Source organism: Microtus oregoni, unplaced genomic scaffold (genome assembly GCF_018167655.1).
Source record: "Microtus oregoni isolate MIOR12 unplaced genomic scaffold, Mior012 000052F_ref0000163, whole genome shotgun sequence".
NCBI lineage: Eukaryota > Metazoa > Chordata > Mammalia > Rodentia > Cricetidae > Microtus > Microtus oregoni.
Window position 1 is genome coordinate 5,350,449 of NW_024543828.1, and position 9,470 is coordinate 5,359,918.

Here is a 9,470-nt window from a genome sequence, read left to right on the forward strand (position 1 = left end):
AAGGAAAAACATATAGTTATCCTTTTGGCTAAGGGAAGTAGACCAAATTGCCGGGGAGAAAATTGGGATCTTGGGGTGGGGTGGGTTGGGGGTAAGGGGAGATGGGGAGAGAAAAGTTAGAAGGGAAGGAGGTCGGGCCTTGGGAAAGCAGGAGGATTGGGATAAAGGAAGGTTGGACATGGGAGAACGGAACCACAATTCTTTGTTAAGGGAACCACTTTAGGGTTGGCAAGAGACCTGACCCTAGAGGGGCTCCCAGGTGCCCAAGCTGAGGTCCCCAGTTAGTTCCTTGGGCAGTTGAGAATAGGGAACCTGAAATGACCCTATCCTTGAGAAATACTGACGAATATCTTGCATATCATCATAGAACCTTCATCTGGTGATGGATGGAGATAGAGACAGAGACCCACACTGGAGCACTGGACTGAGCTCCCAAGGTCCTAATGAGGAGCAGAAGGAGGGAGAACATGAGCAAAGAATTTGGGACCACGAGGGATGCACCCACCCACTGAGACAGTGGAGCTGATCTATTGAGAGCTCACTAAGACCAGCTGGACTGTGATTGAAAAAGCATGGGATAAAACTGGACTCTCTGAACATGGCGAATTATGAGGGCTGATGAGACGCAAAGGACAATGGCATGGGGGTTTGATCCTACGTAATGTGATGGCTTTGTGGGAGCCCAGCCAGTTTGGATGTTCACCTTCCTAGATATGGACGGAGGTGGGAGGTCCTAGGTCTTACCACAGGGCAGAAAACCCTGACTGCTCTTTGGACTGGAGAGGGAGGGGGAAAGGAGTGGGGGAGGGGGAGAAGGGTGGGAGGAGGGGGCCTAGGGGGGTAGGAGGGGGAGGGAAATGGGAGGCTGGGAGGAGGTGGAAACTTGTTTTTTTTTTCTCCTTTTCTCAATAAAAAAAAAAGAGCCTGCGGCGCCATCCCGGGAAGGGGAGTTCAGAGCTTTCTTGGCCCCCTATCCTTCTTGAGCTCTCGGCAGGGCCCCCACTCCCTGCATACCTCCTCTTTCTTCCTAGCCCACCCAGCTTCCATCCAGAACCCTCCCCAATTTGCCCCACCACCCTCTTTCTGCACAAAACATCACCCAGCCCAGCCTGTCTGGGCACTGGGTCCGAATCCTCGGGGCACCCAAGCAGGCGGGAGTTCCTTTGTTTCTTTGGCCTGCCTGCACCAAGCAGGGTAGGTGCTTTATTTGCCACCTGCCCATCAGCACGGAGGCCTGATCTCTCGGCGCCACGAGACACAGCCTTGGGGAGACCCAGCATTGGGGAGAGACAACGTTGGGGAGATCCAGCATTGGGTAGGCAAGGAGACCTGATCCGGTAAAGAAGATCCATAAGGGAGCATTTGGAAGAAGAGATGGGTAGACGCCAAGGCAAGAATTCGCCCAACAAGCTGAAAAGCAACATGAAGCCACCAGAAACCAGCGACCTCACAAAGGGAGGACATGAACACCTTAATCAAGAAGAAGTAGAAAAGGTTGACTTCATGAAAGTGATTGACGCACTTAAACAGCATGTAAAACATGCCCTTATAGAAATGGATGAGAAATATAACAGAAATTTGAAGAACTGAATAAATCAGTGAATGATACCCTAGAAAACCAAGGAAAAACAATCAAACAGATCATGGAAACGGTGCAAGACGTGAAAACTGAAATGGAGTTAAAGAAGAAAACACAAACAGAGGGCCGGCTGGACATGGAAAATTTAAGTAAACAAACAGAGTCTACAGAAACAAGCATAACCAACAGAATACAAGAGATAGAAGAAAGAATCTCAGATTCTGAAGATACCATAGAGAAAATAAACACTCTGATCAAAGAAAACAGCAAGTCCAAAAAACTCTCATCACAAAATATTCAGGAAATATGGGACTCAATAAAAAGACCAAACCTAAGAATAATAGGAGTAGAAGAAGGAGAAGAAGTGCAGATCAATGGTCCAGAAAATATATTTAATAAAATTATAGAAGAAAACTTTCCCAACCTAAAGAAAGATATACCTATGAAGGTTCAAGAAGCATACAGAACACCGAATAGGCTGGATCAAAAAAGAACATCCCCTTGCCATATAATTATCAAAACACAAAGCATAAAGAATAAGGAAAGAATATTAAGAGCTGCAAAGGAAAAAGGCCAAATTACTTATAAAGGTAAACCTATCAGACTTACACCTGACTTCTCCATGGAAACCATGAAAGCCAGAAGGTCCTGGATAGATGTACTTCAGAAACTAAGAGACCATGGATGCAAGCCCAGATTACTATACCCAGCCAAGCTTTCGTTCACTATAAATGGAGAAAATAAAATTTTCCAGGATAAAAACAAATTCAAACAATACGCAGCCACAAATCCAGCCTTACAGAAAGTAAGAGAAGGAAAATCACTAACCAAGGAGTCCAACAATGACCACAATAACTCAGAGATCTAGAGACCCTTCACCAACACAAATCAAAGAATGGAAACACACAAACTCTATGACTAAAATAATGACCGGAGTTAACATCCACTGGTCATTAATATCACTTAATGTCAATGGGCTCAACTCACCTATTAAAAGGCACAGGCTAAGAGATTGGATATGAAAACAGGATCCAACATTCTGCTGTTTACAAGAAACACACCTCAACCACAAAGACAGGCACCTACTCAGAGTAAAGGGCTGGGAAAAGGCTTATCAAGCAAATGGACCTAAGAAACAAGCAGGTGTGGCCATACTAATCTCTAACAAAGTTGACTTCAAACTTAAATCAATCAGAAGAGATGGAGAGGGGCATTTTATACTCATAACAGGAACAGTTCAGCAGGATGAAGTCTCAATTCTGAACATCTATGCCCCTAATTTAAAAGCACCCACGTACATAAAAGAAACATTGCTAAAACTCAAGGCAGCCATCAAACCGCACACACTAATAGTAGGAGACTTCAACACTCCTCTCTCACCAATGGACAGGTCAAACAGACAGAAACCTAACAGAGAAATAAGAGAATTAATGGAGGTAATGAATCAAATGGACTTAACAGACATCTATAGAACATTCCACCCAAATAGTAAAGAATATACCTTCTTCTCTGCAGCTCATGAAACCTTCTCAAAAATCGACCACATAGTCGGTAACAAAGCAAACATCCACAGTTACAAAAAAATATTAGTAACCACCTGTGTCTTATCAGATCACCATGGATTAAAGTTAGAATTCAACAACAATGCTACCCCCAAAAAGCCTACAAACTCATGGAAACTGAACAGTCAACTACTGAACCATACCTGGATTAAGGAAGAAATTAAGAAAGAAATTAAAGTCTTCCTGGAATTCAATGAAAATAAAGAAACAACATACTTAAACTTATGGGACACTATGAAAGCAGTCCTGAGAGGAAAGTTCATAGCACTAAGTGCCCACTTAAAGAAAACAGAGAAAGCTCACATCGGAGACTTAACAGCCCAACTGAAAGCTCTAGAAAAAAAAAGAAGCACACTCACCTAGGAGGAGTAGAAGACTGGAAATAATCAAACTGAGGGCTGAAATCAACAAAATAGAAACACAGAAAACAATCCAAAGAATCAATGAAACAAAAAACTGGTTTCTGGAGAAAATCAACAAGATTGACAAATCCCTATCCAAACTAATCAAACGGCAGAGAGAGAATTTGCAAATTAATAAGATCAGAAATGAAAAGGGGGACATAACCACAGACACAGAGGAAATTCAGAAAATCATTAGATCTTACTACAAAAGCCTATATGCCACAAAACTGGAAAATGTAAAGGAAATGGACACTTTTTTAGATAAATACCATATACCAAAGTTAATCCAGGACCAGGTGAACAATCTAAATAGACCTGTTAGTAGCGAATAATTAGAAGATGTTATCAAAAACCTCCCTACCAAAAAAAGCCCAGGACCAGATGGTTTCAATGCGGAATTCTACTAGAACTTCCAAGAAGACCTAATACCTATACTTCTTAATGTATTTCACAATATAGAAACAGAAGAGTCATTGCAAAATTCCTTTTATGAAGCTACAGTTACTTTGATACCAAAACCGCACAAAGACTCAACCAAGAAAGAAAATTATAGACCAATCTCACTCATGAACATCGATGCAAAAATTCTCAACAAAATACTGGCAAACCGAATCCAAGAAAACATTAGGAAAATTATCCATTATGATCAAGTAGGCTTCATCCCAGGGATGCAGGGCTGGTTCAACATACGGAAATCTATCAATGTAATCCAGCATATAAATAAACTGAAAGAAAAAAACCATATGATCATTTCATTAGATGCTGAAAAAGCATTTGACAAAATTCAACATCCCTTAATGATAAAAGTCTTGGAGAGATTAGGGATACAAGGGTCATACCTTAATATAATAAAAGCTATATACAGCAAGCCGACAGCTAACATTAAATTATATGGAGAGAAACTTAAAGCCATCTCACTAAACTCAGGAACACGACAAGGATGTCCACTCTCACCATACCTCTTCAATATAGTACTTGAAGTTCTAGCAATAGCAATAAGACAACATAAGGGGATCAACGGGATTCGAATTGGAAAGGAAGAAGTTAAACGTTCATTATTTGCAGATGATATGATAGTGTACATAAGACACCCCAAAAACTCCACCAAAGAACTTTTACAGCTGATAAACACCTTTAGTAATGTGGCAGTATACAAGATCAACTCCAAAAAAATCAGTCGTCCTCTTATACACAAAGGATATGGAAGCAGAGAGGGAAATCAGAGAAGCTTCACCTTTCACAATAGCCACAAACAGCATAAAATATCTTGGGGTAACTCTAACCAAGGAGGTGAAAGATCTATTTGACAAGAACTTTAAGGCATTGAAGAAAGAAATTGAGGAGTATACCAGAAAATGGAAGGACCTCCCTTGCTCTTGGATTGGGAGGATCAACATAGTAAAAATGGCAATTCTACCAAAGGCAATTTATAGATTCAATGCAATCCCCATCAGGGTCCCATCAAAATTCTTCACAGAGCTTGAGAAGAAAATAATCAACTTTATATGGAAAAACAAAAAACCCAGGATAGCTAAAACAATCCTATACAATAAAGGATCTTCTGGAGGCATTACCATCCCTGACTTCAAACTCTATTACAGAGCTACAGTGATGAAAACAGTGTGGTACTGGCATAAAAACAGAGAAGTTGACCAATGGAATCGTATAGAAGACCCGAATTTTAACCCTCAAACCTATGAACTCCTCATTTTTGATAAAGGAGCCAAAAGTATACAATGGAAGAAAGAAAGCATTTTTAACAAATGGTGCTGGCATAACTGGATGTCAACCTGTAGAAGAATGAAAATAGACCCATATCTATCACCATGCACAAAACTCAAGTCCAAATGGATTAAAGAACTCACTATCAGTCAGAACACAGTGAACCTGATAGAAGAGAAAGTGTGAAGTACCCTACAACAGATGGGCACAGGAGATCGCTTCCTATGTGTAACCCCAACAACACAGACTTTAAGGTCAACATTGAATAAATGGGACCTACTAAAACTGAGAATCTTCTGTAAAGCAAAGGACACTGTCACCAAGACAAATAGGCAACCTACTGACTGGGAGAATATCTTCACCAACCCCGCAACAGACAAAGGTCTGATCTCCAAAATATATAGAGAACTCAGGAAACTAGACTTTAAAATGCTAATTAACCCAATTAAAAAATGGGGCACTGAACTGAACAGAGAATTCTCAGCAGAGGAAGTTCAAATGGCCAAAAGACACTTAAGGTCATGCTCAACCTCCTTAGCAATCAGGGAAATGCAAATCAAAACAACTTTGAGATATCATCTTACACCTGTCAGAATGGCTAAAATAAAAAACTCCAATGATAGCCTTTGCTGGAGAGGCTGTGGAGGAAGGGGCACACTCATCCATTGCTGGTGGGAATGCAATCTTGTGCAACCACTTTTGAAATCTGTGTTTCGGTTTCTCAAGGAATTCGGGATCAACTTACCCCTGGACCCAGCAATACCACTCCTGGGAATATACCCAAGAGATACCCTATCACATGACAAGAGCATTTGTTCAACTATGTTCATAGCAGTATTATTTGTAATAGCCAGAACCTGGAAATAACCTAGATGCCCTTCAATGGAAGAATGGATGAAGAAAGTGTGGAATATCTACACATTAGAGTACTATGCTGCGGTAAAAAAACAATGACTTCTCGAATTTTGCATGCAAATGGATGGAAATAGAAAACACTATCCTGAGTGAGGTATCCCAGAGCCAAAAAGATGAACATGGGATGTACTCACTCATAATTGGTTTCTAGCCATAAACAAGGGTCACGGAGTCTACACTTGGTGATCCCAAAGAAGCTAAGTAAGAAGGTGAACCAAAGGAAAAGCATATATTTGTCCTCTTGTCTATGGGAAGTAGACAAATTTGCCGGGGAGAAAATTGAGATCTTGGGGGTGGGCTGGGATGGGGGTAAGGGGAGATGGGGAGAGAGGGGGAGAGGGGGAGAATAGGGGGGAGATTGGGAAAGGGGGAGGATTGGCATGAAGGAAGGTTGGATGGGGGAGCACGGAAGCACGGTTCTTAGTTAAGGGAGCCACCTTAGGGTTGGCAAGAGACTTGAACCTAGAGTGGCTCCCAGATACCCAAGCCGAGGTCCCCAGTTAGTTCCTTGGGCAGCTGAGGATGGGGAACCTGAAATGACCCTATCCTAGAGCAATACTGACGAATATCTTGCATATCATCATAGAACCTTCATCTGGTGATGGATGGAGACAGAGACAGAGACCCACACTGGAGCACTGGACTGAGCTCCCAAGGTCCCGATGAGGAGCAGAAGGAGGGGGAACATGAGCAAAGAAGTCGGGACCACGAGGGGAGCAGCCACCCACTGAGACAGTGGAGCTGATCTATTGGGAGCTCACCAAGGCCAGCTGGACTGTGACTGAGAAAGCATGGGATAAAACTGGACTCTCTGAGCATGGCCAACAATGAGGGCTGATGAGAACCCAAGGACAATGGCACGGGGTTATGAACCTACGTAATGTGCTGGCTTTGTGGGAGCCTAGCCATTTTGGATGTTCACCTTCCTAGAAATGCACGGAGGGGGGAGGACCTAGGACTTACCACAGGGCAGGGAAATCTGACTGCTCTTTGGGCTGGAGAGGGAGGGGGAGAGGAGTGGGGGGAGGGGGAGAAGGTTGGGAGGAGGGGGAGGTAAATGGGAGGCTGGGAGGAGGAGGAAATTTGTTTTTTTTCTCTTTTCTCAATAAAAAAAAGTTTAAAAAAAAAGAAAGAAAGAAAAAAGAAAAAAAAAAGAAACAAAATGATAACATTCATTATATTTAACATGTTGCTAAATAAAGCATGGAATTGAGAAGAAAATGTAGGAGTCTGGAAAAATTAAAAGAGAGGGAGTAGGAAATTGATTTGAGAAAAAAGCATATTGTATGAAACCATAAAATTCTGAAACAATAAATTAAAAAAATAAAACTGATCGGCTGAAGATATTGCTCAGAAGCTAAGAGTGTTTGCTTTTCTTCCTGAAGGCCCAAATTCAGTTCCCACCACGTACATCTGGTAGCCTATAACTGACTGTGATCCATCTTCTGGGGATCAATGACTCTTCTGGCCTTTGTGGGTTCCAGCACACATGTAACACAGAGATATATATGCATAAATAAACAAAAGTAAATCTTAAAATTAGAAAATGAACTCAAAGTTCAAACATAATGCCCTAAGTTCCATCCTTATGATTTCATGTTTCTGCTGTGAACACTTCCACATTATGTTGACTTTTAGAAATTATAATTAACATTTTGATCAATTTCTATAGAAATCAATTTGTTGCTATTATTTGTATGCATTAAGCAGTAAGAATAATATATCAGAATTGGTGACGTTTTCAGAATTTAGGGAAACTCTTTAACTAAGACTGACACATTTCTTTTATATATATTTCTATAACATTGTGAATGAAAATTATATAATTGATAACTTCAGTATTGAGAAGAATAGGTGAAGAATATTTTAGCATGTACTGAATTGGCACCAAGACCAAAGTATGATTTCACCAAAGGTCAACATTTGCTCAGTTTATTGAGCATCCTTGTAAAGCACAAGTGAATGCTGTGGGATAAATGTTCTTGTAAAAATTTGTCACTTGTATTAGTTTAATAAAACTCTTATTGACCAACAGTCAGGCACAAAGTATAGGTGATGTGATTAGACTGGGAGAATTCTGGGAAGAGAAAATTCAGAGAGTCAGTCATCATCCAGATGCAGAGGAAGCAAGAAGAGAATGTCTTACTGATAAAAGGTATCAAGCCAAAAGGCTAAACAGAGACAAGAATTATGGGTTTATTTAACTTGTAATCCTGAGCTAATAGGCCAATCAGTTTATAATTAATATAAGCCTCTGTGTGTGTTTTTTGAGACTGAATGTCTGTGGGACAGGGTGGGAAAGAAACTTCCATCTACAAGTGACGATTACTTATTAAAGCTTTGTTACCCCAAACCAAATATATGATGGCAAAGTTTTTCTCCCTATGATCGATGAGGCCACATAAAAGCTACATGATGTAGTCCTGCCTTTAATCTGCCTCTCTATTTATACATAGTCTACTGTCTCTTAAGATCCCATGCAGTTGGTAAGAAAGTAGAGAAACCAAACTGTAATCTTAGATGAGAATCTCCCAAGTTTTTTTTTTCCTTTATCTACTAAGGAGTGCTTATAGATCCACTAGAAATTACAACAGGCCTGGATACCACTGTATTGATCTGCTATAGTTGCCATGGCAATAAGGTCCAGAATGGCTACATGCAATGTCAGAAAAAAAATGTTATGAACAGGACTTACTTTTAACTAGTTTGTGTGTAGACAGTTTTAGACATCTAAACAGAGATGTCAACTAGACAATTTGAAATATAAGCAGCTTTAGCTTCTTAGTTAAAGAAAAACTTTCTTAGTTATAAAATGAAATACTTTTACCTATAAATTATGATTTTAGCTATGAAGTGAGACAAGATTGCCAAAAAAAAATACATATAGCTAGAAGTGTGTAGGGATTGGTGTATGGGTCTTGCCAACATTTACTATGCAGGTACAAGAAAAGAAAGCAGGAAAGTGATTAATGATGAACTAATGAAATAGGAGAAGAGCCATGGAGGTATGATGTCATCAAAACCTTGCAAAGCAAATGAATATTATATTTTGAAGTTTGACCATGACTGCCTTAAATAGGAGAATTTTAAAAGATAAGACTTTACTAGTTCTTTGAGACTTTCATGAACTTTTTTGATCATGTTCAGTCTCTTCCTATCAGATAATCCCCAATTTCCTTATCTACCTTACCCAGTCAATTTCCTCCCCGACCTCATACACAAAAATGTGTTATAGTGTTCCAAATATATTTGCCTTGCCTTTCCTCACCAGCATTTGCTCATCAGCCA